The following is a 16,537-nucleotide window of genomic DNA, read 5'->3' as shown; positions in this document are numbered from 1 at the left end:
GCCAAGAGCACTTAACAAGATGACCTAGGACCAACAAGAAGACAATAGCACTATGGATTCTTGTGGAATTCTTGATGGTCAGCAGCACAGTGACTCTGGTGACTGCGACATCATTTCACTTGGTGGAGAGAAGGGGGTACAGGTGGTCAAGCTAGCCAACCGGTCCCACCCACTGGGCACCCCACACCTGAGTCCCCAAGGCCCCTGCTCAGGTCCACCAGCTTCTGCTGTGGGGCAGGCGGCTTGCCCCTTGGCCTGCTGTGGTCCTTCAAGGCCAGCACCTGGGGGCCACCCTGATGGGACCCGTATCACCTCTCCAGAGACCCGTACTACCTCACTGTGGAGCCCTTGGAGAGAGCTGCAGGACGCCAAAGCTGGTTGCCATCCCTACTTACGAGGAGGCAGTGCACTGCCCACTGGTTGAGGGCCCCTGGAACCTCCTACATACCCCACGGAGGAAGACCTGACACACAGTGCCTCCTGGGCAGCCCTGCTTGGGACCCAGCCCACCTTGCCTCTATCCAGCCACGAGAACTTCATCCTTGCTGCCAATGCCATCTGTGGAGAGACTGTACTTGCCACTGCCCAGCCAGTTCAGACCACTGTAGGAGGAAGTTAAAGGTGCCTACCAGGCTTTCAATCCAGAAACAAATCCTGAGCTCCTTCTGATGTCTCACACAGTGCCTGGTTCACAGCAGGCACTCAACAGATGTTTGTTTCTCAATGCTGTTTTACTTTTCTATTGCTGCATAACAAATGGCTTAAAATACATCCATTTTCTCTTTCCTGGAAAAAAAAAATTGCAGCGGTCCTGGAGGAAGAGGCAAGTTACTTTGGACTCCATTTCTGACACCATGTAATGCTGAACAAGGAGGAACTGAGGCTACAAACTAGACAAGTTTATTTGGGATCTTAAAGGATTAGAATCTGGGAGACCCAGATTCAGGGGAAAACCTGAAGCATGCTCAGGAAAGCTAGAACTTAATAAAGGCAAAACCCAAAAGTTGTAACAAATTAAACTTTTCCTATTGGCTGTCTAACATGGTGTTCAAAAAGGATTGGTAAGGTCTAGGTGGTGAGACCCTGAGGTAAGCATCGGCGTGGAGGTAGTTGGAGGCAAGTTCAGCACATGCTACAGAAAGCATGAGAGTCCAAAAGCCCAAATCCAGTCCAGGTGTAGATGTATATAAGCTCGACTTTCCTAATGGCCTCCTGACTGCATTTTAAGGACCCTTGACATTGCTGAGTACATTTACAGATGATTTTGTTCAGAAAATAGAGCAAGCATCAGAACCAGACTCCAGTATGATAGGGATGTTGAAATTACCAAAGAAAGAATTTAAAACAACTATGATTAAGATGCCAAGGGCTCTCATGGATAAAGTAGAAAGCATGCAAAATCAGATGGGCAATGTTAGCATAGAGATAGAATCTCTAAGAAACAACCAAAAAAAAAAAAAAAATGCCAGAGATAAAAAAATTGTTAACAGAAATGGAGGATGGTTTTGGTGAGCTTATTGGTAGATAAGACCTGACTGAGGAAAGAATCTATGAGTTTGAGGATATGTCCATAGAAACTTCCAAAACTGAAGAGCAGAGAGAAAAAACATGGAAAAAAAATCAGTGAAGAATGTCCAAAATTGTAGAACAACCACAGAAAGATTTAATTTACACATAATGGGAATTGTATAAAGAGAAGAAGAAAGAAGGGAACAGAAGAAATGTTTGAAACAATAAATGATACCAAATCACAGATCCAGGAAGCTTAGAGAACAGTAGTCAGGGTACGTGCCAAAAACTACACCTAGGCATATCATTTTCTAACTACAGAAAATCAAAAAAGAATTTAAAAATCCTGAAAACCAGAGGAAAAATACACTTTAGCTATAGAGAAACAATGAGTTACATGTGAGCAAGAAGAGAGTGGACTAAGATATTTAAAGTGCTGAGAGAAAAAAGAAACCTAGAATTATGTATTCTTCAAAAGTGAAGGAGAAATAAGACTTTCTCACACAAAAATTGGGGGAATTTGTTGCCTTGCAAGAAATGTTTAAAATGTTCTTTTATGAGAAGGGAAAATAATATAGGTCATAAATTTGGATCTATATGATGTAAGGAAGGTTCATGAAATATATACAAGTGAAGGTAAAATAAACACTTATTTTTCTTATTTTTAATTGATGTAACAGATAACGATTTGCTCAAAATAATATCAACAGTGTATTTGATTATGTTTATGTATATATGTATACTGATGCATAAATGAAATGAATGACAGTAATTGTACAAGGGATGGTTGGGGGAGGATTTATGATTATTTTATTATATGGCACTCACACTACCCATGAAGTGGTGCTATTTGAAAGTAGAATTGGATTAGCGGTAATTATATATTGCAAACTCTAGGGCAATCATTAAGAAAGTACAAAAGAGAAGTACAGTAGTTTCCCCTTATCCACAGGGGAGATGTTCTAAGACCCCCAGTAGATGCTTCAAACTCTCTCTCTCTATATATATATATACCTGTGATAAAGTTTAATTTGTAAATTAGACATAGTAAGAGATTAACAGCAGTAGTTGATAATAAATAGAACAATTACAGCAATATTTGTAATAAAAGTATGTGAATGTGGTCTCTCTCAAAATATCTTACTGTACTGTATTCACCCTTCTTATCATGATGTAAGATGATACAGTGCCCATTTGATGCAATGAAATGAGGGGAATGATGTAGGCATTGTAACACACTTGTTAGGTTACTATAAGGATTACATTAACCATAAGCACTGTAATACTGCAACAGTTGATCTGATAACCCAGACAACTACTAAGTGACTAACAGGCAGATAGTATATACAAAAGTGTATTTCATATCACAGGTGGGGTGAAGTGGGATGGTGCAAAATTTCATCATGCTACTCATAATGGCATACAATTTAAAACTTATGAATTGTTAACTTTGGGAATATCCTATTTCATATTTTCAGACTGCACTTGACCCTGTGTAACTGAAACCATGAAGAGTGACATGGTGGATAAGGGAGGGTACTGTATAACTGATATACTAAGAAAGGGGAGAAAATGGAATAATATAAAATGCTCAACTTGAAACCAAAAAAAGGCAAAAATAAGGGTGGAACACAAAAATAGGAACAAAGAACATGAGCAACAAATAGAAAATAGGAACAACTATGGTAGATATTAGTCCAGCTATATCAATAATCACTTTGAACCTCAGTGGTCTTAGATATTAGTCCAGCTATATCAATAATCACTTTGAACCTCAGTGGTCTAAATGTATAAATTAAAATATTGTTAGAGTGGATCAGAAAACAAGGTTCAACTGTGTTGTTTATAGGAAATTTATAAGAATACATATAGATTAAAAATAAGTTGATGGGGAAAGATTAAAAGACATAACCATTGCTAACAGTAATTAAAGAAAGCAGGAGTAGTTATATTAATATTAGAGAAGATTTCAGACCAAAGAAAGTTATGAGGGATAAAGAGGGGAATTACATAACGATAAAGGGTCAATTTTCCAGGAAGACATAATAGTCCTTAATATGTATGAGTTAAAACAGAACATCAAACTACATGAGGCAAAAACTGATAGAACTGACCTGGCCAGTGTGGCTCTGTCTGTTGGAGAATAGTCCTGTAACCAAACAGTTGCAGGTTCAATTCCTTGTTAGGGCACATACCTAGATCGTGGGTTCAAACCCCAGTCCAGATGCATATGGGAGGCAACCAATTGATGCTTCTCTCTCACATTGATGTTTCTCTCTCTCCCTTCCTCCCTCTCTAAAAGCAATGAAAAAATTGTCCTCGGGTGAGGAAAAAATAAAACTGATAGAACTGCAAGGAGAAATAGATTAATCTGCTATTATAATTGGAGATAAATGCCCTCTATCAAAAGTGGACAGATTCAGCAGACAGTGAGGACATAGTTGAATTTAATACCACCATTATTTAACTGATTATTATGGACATTTATAGACTGCTTCATCCAACAACAGTAGAATACACATTCTTCTCAAGTTCATGTGGAACATTTACCAAGATAGCCACATTTTGGACCATAAAATCAATTCCTTGAAAGAAACAGTCTACCAAAACTCACACAAGAATAGACAACTTGAATAGGTCTATATCTACTGAAGAAATTGAATTAAAAATTAATAACCTTTCAGGACAGAAAGCAGTAGACCCAGATGGATTCAGCAATGAATTCTGCCAAACACTTAGGAAGAAATTATATCATTCTTTACAATCTCTTTCATAAGATAGAAGCAGATTAACTTATTCTGTGAGGCTGACATTACCCTGATACCAAAACCAGACAAAGACATTATAAGGGAAAAAATGTACAGACCTAAATCTCTCAGGAACAGATACAAAATTCTCAATAAAATATTAGCAAATTGAATCCAACAATGTATAAAAAGAATTACATTTCATGACCAAGTGGGATTTATATCAGATATGAAAGGCTGGTTTAAGTTTTTGAAAATCAAATTAATGTAATCCATTACATCAGTGGGTGAAAGAAGGAAAATGACATCAATAGATGCAGAAAAGGATTTGATAAAAATCCAATACCCATTCATGATAAAAACTCATCAAACTAGAATAGAGGGGAACTCTTCTAACTTTATAAAGAATATACAAGGGGGACCCCCAAAACCTGGAATTTATTTATAAAAAATTGTGTATTATTCTTACATGTTTGAACTTCAGTGATCTTCAAGGTACTCTTCATCTGATGCAATACATTTATCAAGATCTTTCTTCCAATTCTCAAAACAGTTTTGGAACTCATTGATTTTGATGCTTTCTAGTGCTTCTGCTGTTTTTTGTTTCACTTCTTCCACATTGGCAAAATGTTTCCCTTTGAGAACTTTTTTAAATCTGGGGAAGCAAACAAAAAAAATAGTGACTTGTGGCAAGATCAGGTGACTAGGGAGTATGGATGGAGTATGGGGGTTCATACTGTTTTTGGTCAAAAACTGCCGAACACTCAGCACGGTGTGGGCAGGTGCACTTGTAAGTTACCCATCATGAAATGGGCAAACACTGTGAAAGAGTCTTCAAAAAATAAAAAATCATTGAAACTGAACACAGCCTCTCACAACACCAGCTGGTACACTGACACAGATAGGCTCCTAGAACACCCACCTAGCAGGGGAAGCTTGTACTACAAGGGGCCCACCCTCCAGAAGATAATTCCATTTTGGGGGGTGTCCATCCTCCTATACAAATATGTATAGTTAACATCATACTCAACAGTGAGAAACTTGAAGCTTTTTCACTAAGATCAGAAGCAAGGCAAGGATATTTCCCATCACCACTGTGTTTTAATGTCATACTGGAAGTCCTAGTTAATTCAGTGAGTTAAGTAAAGGAAGTAAAAGGTATACAGATTTGGAAGGGAAAAAATAAAACTGCCCTTGTTCACATGACATAATTGGCTATGTAGAAATATGGAGTTTAAATGGAAAAAACTCTTCTGTAATTAATAAGCAATTAAAGCAGGGTTACAGGAAAAAAAGGTTATAATACCCAAAGTCAATTGATTTCCTACATACCAGCAATGGACAAGTGGAATTTGAAATTAAAAACAGAATACTATTTATAGTAACAGCTCAAAAAATTAAATACTTAGATATAAATCTAACAAAGTATGTGTAGGTCTATATGAGGAAAACTATAGCGCTCTGAATAGACACTTATCCAAAGAGGACATACAGATGGCTAATAGGCATAAAAAATGATGCTCAACCTCACCAGTCCTCAGAGAAGTGCAGATTAAAACCACAATGAGATACCACCTCACACCTGTCAGAATGGCTATCATTAATAAATCAACAAGACAAGAAAAAGAAATAAAAGGCATCCAAATAGGGAAAGAGTAAGTAAAACTATCATTATTTGCAGATGACATGATAGTATACATAGAAAACCCTATAGATTCCACTAAAAATATACTTCATATAATAAGCGAATTTGGCAAAATAGCACGGTACAAAATAAATATACAGAAATCTAAGGCATTTCTGTACACCAACAATAAAATATCAGTGATAGAAACAAGAAAATCACATTTACTATAGCAACAAGAAAAATAAAGTACCTAGGAATAAACTTAACCAAAGAGATAAAAGACCTGTACTCTGAAAACTACATAACACTGAAGAAAGAAATTACGGAAGATACAAATTAATGGAAGCAAATACCATGTACATGGATGGGAAGAATCAGCATCATTAGAATGTCCATACTACCCAAAGTAATTTACAGATTCAATGCAATCCCTATTCAAATACCAATGACATATTTCACAGACCTTGAGCAAATACTTCAAAAATTTATATGGAACCAAAAAAGACCCTGAATAGCCAAAGCAATCTTGAGACAGAAGAACACAGCAGGAGGAATCACAACACCAGACATCAAACTATACTACAAAGCCACTATGATCAAAATAGTCTGGTACTGGCATAAGAACAGACATATAGATCAATGGAATAGAATAGAGAGCCCAGAAATAAACCCAGCTCTCTATGGTCAACTAATATTTTACAAAGGGGGAAGGAACATAAAATGGAGTGAGAAGAGCCTCTTCAACAAATGGTGCTGGGAGAACTGGAGAGGGATGTGCAAAAAAAATGAAACTAGACCACCAACTTACACCACACACCAGAATAAACTCAAGATGGATAAAAGACCTAAATGTAAGCCGTGACACCATGAAAGTCCTAGAGGCAAACATAGGCAGGAAAATCTCAGATATCCCACGTAGCAATATTTTCACTGATACATCTCCTAAGGCAAGAGAAATAAAGGGAAAAATAAACAAATGGGACTACATCAAACTAAGGAGTTTCTGCTCAGCAAAAGAAAACATTAGTAAGGTGAAAAGGAAACCAACCATATGGGAAAACATTTGCCAGTGATACCTCAGACAAGGGATTGATCTCCAAAATATATAAAGAACTTGCACATCTCAACACCAAGAAGACAGACAGCCCAATTAAAAAATGGGCAAAAGACCTGAACAAACACTTCTCCAAGGAGGGTACGCAGAGGGTCAATAGACACATGAAAGGATGCTCAACATCACTAGCCATCAGAGAGATGCAAAGAAAAACCACAATGAGGTACCACATCACACCAGTCAGAATGGCCATCATCAACAAATGAAAAAACAACAAGTGCTGGCGAGGATGTGGAGAAAAGGGAACCCTAGTGCACTGTTGGTGGGAATGCAGACTGGTGCAGCCACTATGGAAAACAGTATGGAATTACCTCAAAAAACTAAAAATGGAACTGCCTTTTGAACCAGTGATTCCACTGCTAGGATTATACTCAAAAAATCCTAAAACCCTAATTCAAAAGAACCTATGCACCCCTATGTTCATAGCAGCACTGTTTACAATAGCTAAGTGCTGGAATCAGCCTAAGTGCCCATCTGTAGATGAGTGGATTAAAAAAAACTATGGTACATTTACACAATGGAGTACTATGTAGCAGAAAGAAAGAAGGAACTCCTGCCATTTGCGACAACATGGATGGAACTAGAGAGAATTATGCTTAGTGAAATAAGCCAGGCAAAGAAAGAAAAATACCATATGATTTCACCTAATACAGGAGACTAAGGAACAATACAAACAGATGAACTAAATAGAACAAGGAACAGAATAACAGTTATTAGAGGGGAGAGGGGAGGGAGAGAAGGGTGATAAGTAAGGGAAGGGTTTAATTAAAGAACATGTATAAGTGACTCATGGACATGGACAACGGGGGGATATGATTGAGGGAGAAGGGGTGGGCTGGGTGGGGGGGAACAATGGGGGGAAAATGGGACAACTAATTGAAAAAAAATTAATTTGTCAAAAAATAAAAATTAAAAAAAAAAGAAATTATACCTAGGAATGAAATTGTGGGTTTATAGGTTATAAATATTTTAATCTAACTCTATATTGCCAATCACTTTTCAGAGTGTTAATAGGAATTTTTATTATCACAAGCAGTATATGAGAGCTTCTATCCTTCATTGACTATTACTGGAATTTAAAAATTTTGCCAAATTAATAGGTTGATAAAATCTCATGTTTTTTATTTGAAAAAAATAAAAAATAAAAAATAAATCAACAAGTGTTAGCAAGAATGTGGAGAAAAGGGCACCCTTACGCTCTGTTGGTGTGAATGTAGATTGGTGTGGCCACTGTGGACAAGTTTTTAGTTTTGTTTTGTGTGATAATATGATAGTGTTCCAGTTATAGCTGTGTAACAAACCACCATAAAACTTAGTGGCTTAAAACAATTGTTTAAACATGTCCATGGATTCTGTGGTTCAGAAATTGGACAGAGTGTAGTGAGGAGGGCTTGAGTCTGCCTCATACTACTTGTGAGTCTGAGAAGCTGGGAAGACTCAGAGGCTGGCATTGGCTCTTTATCTAGGACCTGGAATCATTTGATGGTGTATTCACATTTATATCTGGTGGTTGATGCTGGGACCTTAGCTGAGCTGTTAGCCAAAGTATGTACACTTGGCCTCTACATGTGGTTTCTGTGTGGACTTGTTTAGGCTTCTTAACAGCGTGGAGGCCGGGTTCCAAGAATGGGCCTTGGTAATCACTCTTGACATATACTAAAAGTTAAGGCCATCAAAAAGCTCTACTTGGGTTCAAAAGGAGGGGACATAGACTTCACCAGTCAATGGGAAGATGTGGAGGTAGGCAGTGTGGCCATGTTATGGGTTGAATTGTGTCCCCTCAAAAGGTATGTTGAGGCCCTAACCCACAGTATCTCGAAATGTAACCTTATTTGGAAATAGGATTGTTGCAAATAAAATTAGGGAAGAAGACACAGACACCTGGCTTGCAAATGTCATGTGACAATGGAGGCAGAAAGAAGTGCTTGAAGTGCTGCAGCTACAAGCCAGGAAATATCAACAATTGCTGGCAAACCACCAGAAGCCCTAGGAAACTAATATAGGCCATCTTTGGAAAATACAGTCTGCTACAGATATGTCGTAAAAATTATTCTATAGCTCCCTTTCCCCGGCCTCATTTGTATCTGTTAATGATATCTACTTACGTTGCTCATCTATACTTTTTCAATAACCATTAGCCTAGTTAATATGTTAACATTTTTTTGGTGAATGAATACAAAACATCAAAAATTATTAGTGTATATAGCTGCAAAATAAAGTTGGAATAGGAGTTACATTCATTGAAATGTGCTATTTAAAAATCAAAATTAATCATAAGTTATTAAGGGAGTATTGAATGCCTACTATTCACATAGCTTTGTTCTTAAAGAGTAGTATCTTTGACCTATTATACTCTTTTTGGGTGGCAATATGAATATATGCGAAATAATCTTGTCATTTCTTAAGGAACTAAGAGGCAGTATATCTAAATGGCTAATGATAAAACAGTATAAGGATAATATGACAAATATACCATAGGGTTGTTGAGGTTAAATTAGGTGGATACCAAAATTCATGGATGCTCAAGTCCCTTATATAAAATGACATAGAACAACACGTACAGTCTGCTCTTTGCATTAGAGGATTGAAAATACTGTGCCGATCCTTGTTGAATTTGTGGATGCAAAGACCTGGGGATATAGAGGACTGACTATATATTTATTGGAAAAGATCCACATTTAAGCAGACCCTTGCAGTTCAAATGTGTTGTTCAAGGGTCCATTGTATAAGGAATGGAAGAGGTTTTTTAAAAATTTTAATTGTGGTAATATGTATAAGATTTACAATTTAAAAAGATTTTATTTTTATTTATTTTTAGAAAGAGGAGAAGGGAAGGAGAAAGAGAGGGAGAGAAACATTGATGTGCAAAAGAAACATCAACTGGTTGCTTCTCTTACACCCCCAACTGGGGACCTGGCTTGGAACCCAGGCATGTGCCCTGACTGGGAATCAGACCAGTGACCTTTTGATGCACAGGATGGTGCTCAATCCACTGAGCCACACCAGCCAGGACAGATTTACCATTTTTAAGTGTACAGTTCAGTGACATTAAGTGCATTCACATTGTGGCACAACTATTATCACCATCCATCTGCAGAGTACCCATTAAACTTTCCATTTACCACTCCCCTGGCAATCACTGTTCTACTTCACATATCTTTGAGTTTGGCAACTCTGGGTACCTCGTATAAAAGGAATCACACAATATTTGTCATTCTGTGATTGGTTTATTTCACTCAATCTGATGTCTTCAGGGTTCATTCATATTGTAGCATATGTCAGAAGTTCCTTCCATAATGCTGTTGTGAACTTAGGTGTACAAATATCTTTTCAAGGCCCTGCTTTTCATTCTTTTGGGTATATACCCAGAAATGGAATCACTGGATCCTGTGGTAATTATGTTTAATTTTTTGAGGGAGCATCATACTGTTTTCCACAGCCGCTGTACCATTTTACATTCCTGTTAGCAATGGCAACACTTGTTATTTTCTGTTTCTGTTTTGTTTTAATAATAGCAACCCTAATGTGTGGGAAGCGATATTTCGTTGTGGCTTTGATTTGTTATTCCCTAATAAGTGATGTTGAACATCATTTTGTATGCTTACCTTATATATTGGTCATTTGTATATCTTTGGAGAAATGTCTGTTCAAGTTCTTTGCCCATTTTTTAAATTGGGTGTTTGTGTTATTATTGTTGATTTCAGTTATTTATGTATTTTGGATATAATCCTTTATCAAATATATGATTTTCAAGTACTATCTTCCATTCTGTGGGTTGCCTTTCACTCCGTTATAGCTTTCTTACCTGAAATGTGCCAGATTTTTCATTTATCTCTGTCTATCTATCTATCTATCTATCTATCTATCTATCTATCCATCCATCTATCCTCACCTAAGGACATGCAATTGATTTTAGAGAGAGGGAAAGGAAAGGAGACAGAGAGACATTGATGTGAGAAACATCCATCAGTTGCTTCTCTTAGGCACCCTGACCAGGGACTGAACCCACAACCCAGGCATGTGCCCTGAATGAGAATTGAAACAGTGACCTTTCAGTTTATGTGATGATGCTCCAATCAACTGGGCCACACTGGCCAGGGCATTTATTTTTCCTTTTAAAAATAATATCAAATTAGTATGTGTTTGAAGGCATTTTTAGAAAGTAAGGTTTGATGTACAGTAAGGTCTTGACCAACTTTCTGGAATCTTCAGCCTTCAGGAATCAGTTTGAATCAAGAAGTCTCAAAAATAAGGTCATAGTGGTGAATGGGAATAATGTGCAGCTCCTAATTCTTTGTCTCTCTGATGCTCCTCAATTTACTGTAATATGGTTTCTGCTTTATTTTTTTGGTGGAGACGGTGCAGGGAATGGACTCACTGAAGTCATTAGCAACCACATCCATTGTCAGGTTTTGGTCTTGCTCATTCTTGATAGTGGTTAAGGAGAAAGAATCTCAAAACAGACCATTTATGTTTGCGTCTTATTAGCTTTCTGACCTTATATAAAGTTGTATAACTTTCGGTGTCATCATTCCTTCACTTTTGAAATGGAGAAAACACTGACACCTCCTTTAGACTATTTTAGATTTTTGATTGAAAATTGGAATCTTTAAAAGCAGGCCTTCTGGGAGTTAAGAGTATCATTGTAAATTCTAATAAAATATAAAGTAATAAAGGAACCATGATTATTTCTCATGGGAGAGCTTATTCAAATATTGCAGAATATCTAAGGCTTTTACTAAACTTTGTATTTATTTTATTATTAAGATTTTACTTTAGAGACATTTTATGTTCACTGCAAAATTGAGTGGAAAGTACAGAGATTTCCCTGCCCCCACACATACACTTCCCCTTTATCAGCAGTCCCCACCAGTGTGGTACATGTGTTACAATTGAACCTACATTGACCCATCATAATCACCCAAAGTCTGTAGTTTATATTACAGCTTACCCTTGGGTTTGGACAAATGTAAAGTGACAAGTATTCCTCATTATGGTGTCAGAGAGAGTACTTTCCTGAGCTCTGCCTGTTTGTTCCTCCTCTCTCCCCAGCTCTTGGCAATCACTGGTCTTTTTTGCTCTCTCCATAGTTTTGCCTTTTCCAAAATGTTATATAGTTGGGATCATACATTATGTAGCCTTTTCAGATTGACAGAGCCCTTTCAAAATTGAGATAGAATTTATGTACCATAGAATTCACTCCTTTTTTTTTTTTTTGGTATGTTTTATTGACTATGCTGTTACAGTTGTCCCAATTTCCTTTCCCTCTGCTCCCCTCCACCTGTGGCCCCCTTCCCTCCAGTTGTCCCCCACTTTTAGTACATGTCCATTGGTTGTGCATATAGTTCTTCTCAACCTCTTCCTGCCTACTCCACTCCCTCCTACTGTGCTTCTTAATTCCTATGCCATCTTCCTCCCTCTCCCCCTACCGCCTCCCTGCTGACCTCCCCCCAGTATGTTCCCCATACCTATAGTTCTTTTCCCACTCTCGTTGCCTATTTAGTTTGCCTTTGTTTCGAGTCCCTAGCTTCTGTTGTTGGTTCTTGTGATGCAGTTTTCATTTTAATGTTCATAGTTTTGATCCTCCTTCTTCTAAACAAGTCCCTTTAACATCTCATATAATAGTCGTCGGCAGCCGTCCGTCTCGAGAGACGATGGTGTAGCTTCTTAAGAGTCTATCTGCACCGCCGAGAATGGCTGTGCAGTCCGACTCGGGAGTGACACAGTATCTGTCTCCTCCCGTGTTGAATCGACATCTTGTGATGACGCTGGAGTGTCCTCTCCAGTGAAGCTGAAGCTACAGAGCCTGGGCAGGGTGATATGGAGGGTCTGCTGTTGCCCATGCAGCAGACCCCCCCTCTCTTCGCAGCTGAAGGGTCCAAGGGAAAGACGGAGTCAATACAGCTTGGCTTCAGGTGCGCCGCAGGAGTTGCCGGTGTTGACTACAACGTCAAACTGCCTTAGGGACTCCGGCTCCGGATTTTCTGTCGGGGTTTACTCCCTTAGCCTTTCCCCTGAAGAGGTATGCCGCAAGGCAGCGGAGGTTTTTTGGAATCAGAGTTTTCCTTCTCTGTCATATAATAGTGGTTTGGATCTAATGAACTCCTTCAGTTTTACTTTGTCCTGGAAGCACTTTCTCTGCCCTTCTATTCTGAATGACAGCTTCGCTGGATAGAGTATTCATGGCTGTAGGTTTTTGATTTTCATTACTTTGAATATTTCTTGCCAGTCCCTTCTTGCCTGCAGGGTCTCCCTTGAGAAGTCAGCTGATAGTCTAATTGGGACCCCTTTGTACATGATTCTTTTCTTCTCTCTTGCTGCTTTTAAGATTCTCTCTTTATCTTTAATTTTTGACAATTTGATTATAATGTGTTTTGGTGTGGTTCTCCCTGGGTCCGGTTTTTCTGGAACTCTCTGTGCTTCCTGAACCTGTAATTCTATTTCCTTCCCCAAGTTAGGGAAGTTCTGCTTCATTGTTTCTTCACATAATTTTTCAATTTCTAGTTCTTCTTCACCCTCTGGCAATCCTATAATCCAAATGTTCGATCTCTTACAGCTGTCCCATAGGTTTCTGATCCTCTCCTCACTTTCCTTACTTTTTGTTTCCTCTTTCTGCACTGGTTGATTGTTTGTTCCTTCTCTATGTTCCGGTTTGTTGATTTGATCTCTGGATTTTATTTCCTCACCACTTGTCTCGTATGTGTTTTCGTTTATTTCAGTATGAGTGGCTTTCTTTCCTTCCCTGTCCTGTTCCAAATCTTTTGTTAATTCTGTAAGCCACCTATTAACTATAGCTCTGAACTGAGCCTTTGAAAGGTTTCTTATTTGTTCGTCTGTCAGGTTCTTCATCTGCTGCCTGGTGAGCTGTGTCACTGGGATTTTTATTGTTGTCTCCTTCATTTTGACAGATTTGTGTTTTGCTTTGCTTCCTGGGCAGGATGTGGGGGGCAGAGCCCCGTGTATTTGTCACTACCTGGTGACCAGCGGCGACCTGCAACCTTTTTTGCGGAGCTGTGGCGCTTTGTGTGGGGGCGGGGGTCCAAGATGGATTCCTGCCGTGATTCTCTGCTGGGAGACCGGGATTGGTCCTCCCACCCTCTGGGCCTCACCGTCCGATGCAATGGGGGGGCTGCCTTTCCCCGCATTGGGGTCACGAGCTGTCGGGGCTCGACTGCAGCTGGGATTGCTCCCCCTGACATTTCTCGCAGTCCTGCTGCTATCCCTGCTGCTGCTGCAGACAGCACCGCGTTTCCTCGCCCCTCCTACCCATCCAGGCAAGCACTGCTGGTTTATAACTTCATACGTTGGGCTTCCGTGTAGTTTTATTTTCTGGAATTTCTGGTTATCTTTTGTTTTGAGGTAGTTGTATTCCTTTCTAGTTGTGAGGGAGACCAAGCGTGTTCGTCTAAGCCTCCATCTTGGCTGGAAGTGAGAATTCACTCCTTTAAAGTGTGCAGTTCAGTGGCATTTGGTGTACTCACAGGGTTGTATAACCACGACCAGTCCCAGAACACTTCCATCACTCCAGAAAGAAACCCATACCCATCAGCAGTCATTCCCCAGTTCTTCGTCCCATGGCCCTTTAAAACCACTCCATCTAATTTCTGTCTTCGGCTTTGGCTGTTCTGGACATGGAATTAGACAATATGTGGCTGTTATGTCTGGTTACTAAGCCTTTTTAATAATGTTTTTAACCTTTTCAATGTATGTTAATGTTTAAAAATAAATTCCTAACACATCTGTGAGGTAGACAGGAACTCTGCGACGTAATAGCATTATGAGATTTATTATGTCTTCATGACCTCAGTTTACCATAGGATGAAGGAAGGAAGTTTAGAGGCAGCAGAGTGGAGATTTGGAAAAGTAGAGTAAAGGAAAAATGGGACACAGTGATATATAAGAAATAATTAAGCCCTGTGGGATTTCTAGAACCATGGATATCAAACTTTATTAAAGTGCAATTGCAATTAAATACTCCAGTTATATTTAAGAGTTTAAAATTTAAAGATGGGTCGTTGAATCTTCTTCAGTAGTTATACTGAATCTTATTTTAGCAAGGTTGAAAGGATGTCAGGATTGCGCTCTTGGTTATTCCAACTCTAAATGGAAGCCTGTTGCTACATTATGCAGAAGGGGTATGATAAATTTATTTGTTTTAATAAATAAATTAAAATTTAAATATAAAGAATTTTGCCTTTGCTGCAATTATCTTGAGCAGAGAACTTTTATATAATAGAAATTTAAAGCACTAAATTTTGAAAGTTATAGGTATTTTTGAAATTAATGGTATTAGTAAAAAGTAACTTTTTTCTATAAATTTTACATAGGTCTTCTGATTTAAAATAGAATGTACTTTTGAGATAAAAATTAGTGCCATCTTCACAACTGAATTTGTAGTTGTGACTATGTAGAAAAAATCAATAGGGTAACAAATCACAATAGACTGTCTTGTTGTCTACCATGGCTCTGACCATTTCCTGGCATAAAGGTAGTTCTGGTCAAATTTCTCCTTGGTTCCAATCTGGTGTTTTGCCCTGATGAACTGTGCTACTGGACTATGCGCCCCCTGATCCCCTGTATAATACCATTCCCAAGAAAGGTAACTTCTAAAAGGGGAAAGTTATTGAAAATGAAAAGAAAATAAATTATCCTTAGGTTCATTAAACTCGTGCTCCTAATCAGCACTTATAATCTAATCTTTGTCTTAGCAATTACCGCTTCATATTGAATTGCTTAACTATGATCTTAGAATCTCTTTTCCATGTTATCCTTTCCCTACATTGAATTCTCCTGCTGAGTTGAGATGGTGGAAGTGCGTGCAGAGGGAGAGAAAGGGTTTTGTGTGTACTGAGGTGAGGAGGAAAGCCTTAGGCAACCCACACGGGTAATAGTATCTGCTAAGATAGTGTGGGTGGGATTTTTGTGTGTTTGTGTTGGTGTTTTTATTTTAAGATTTTATTCATTTTTTAGAGGGGGGGAAGGGAGGGAGAAAGAGGGAGCAAAACATCCATGTACAAGAGAAACATTGATTGTTGCCTCTAGTATGCCCTTCTGGGGACCCAGTCCACAACCCAGGCATGTGCCCTGACCTGCGACCTTTTGGTACTTGTTGACTTGTTGGTTTCAGCACTTGTCACGACTTCCAGAATGAATTAATGATGAGTACCGAGGCACCACTGTATTTTTAATACATGTATGTAATTGAAACAAAAATTTCATAAGACAGTATATCTTTATATTAACATTTTATGTTCTTTTTAATTTTTTAAAAATGCTAATGTTGGCTATGAAATTGATTTTATCACCCCCTAATGGATTTTAACCTATATTTTGGAAAATACTTCTCATTTGTTCATGCTGTGAAACTGAAACATTCCAGAGGCTGGATGTTAGGATAATCATTGCTAAAACAGTTTTTACTTTCATTACCTCAAAGAGAATAACCTGATGGTGATTATTAGGTAAAAGTTAACAGGATCATCAAGTTCTTGGTAATGGATACCATAAAACTATAATATGTGTAACTTTTATTTTTATTCT

At 38.3% G+C, this 16,537-nt stretch overlaps 1 protein-coding gene and 1 pseudogene across 2 annotated transcripts in view; both read left to right on the top strand.

The window, feature by feature from the left end:
* Window positions 1-16,537, top strand: part of EVI5 (ecotropic viral integration site 5) — a 203,065-nt gene that overhangs the window by 29,559 nt on the left and 156,969 nt on the right. The window lies entirely within an intron of this gene.
* LOC150015273 (transmembrane protein 61 pseudogene) lies at window positions 75-619 on the top strand (annotated as a pseudogene).

This window comes from Furipterus horrens, unplaced genomic scaffold (assembly GCF_987537825.1).
Source record: "Furipterus horrens unplaced genomic scaffold, mFurHor1.1.pri manual_scaffold_3, whole genome shotgun sequence".
NCBI classification, from domain to species: Eukaryota; Metazoa; Chordata; class Mammalia; order Chiroptera; family Furipteridae; genus Furipterus; species Furipterus horrens.
Note: the sequence above shows the minus strand (reverse complement) of the source record. Positions and strands in the feature narration are given on the sequence as shown.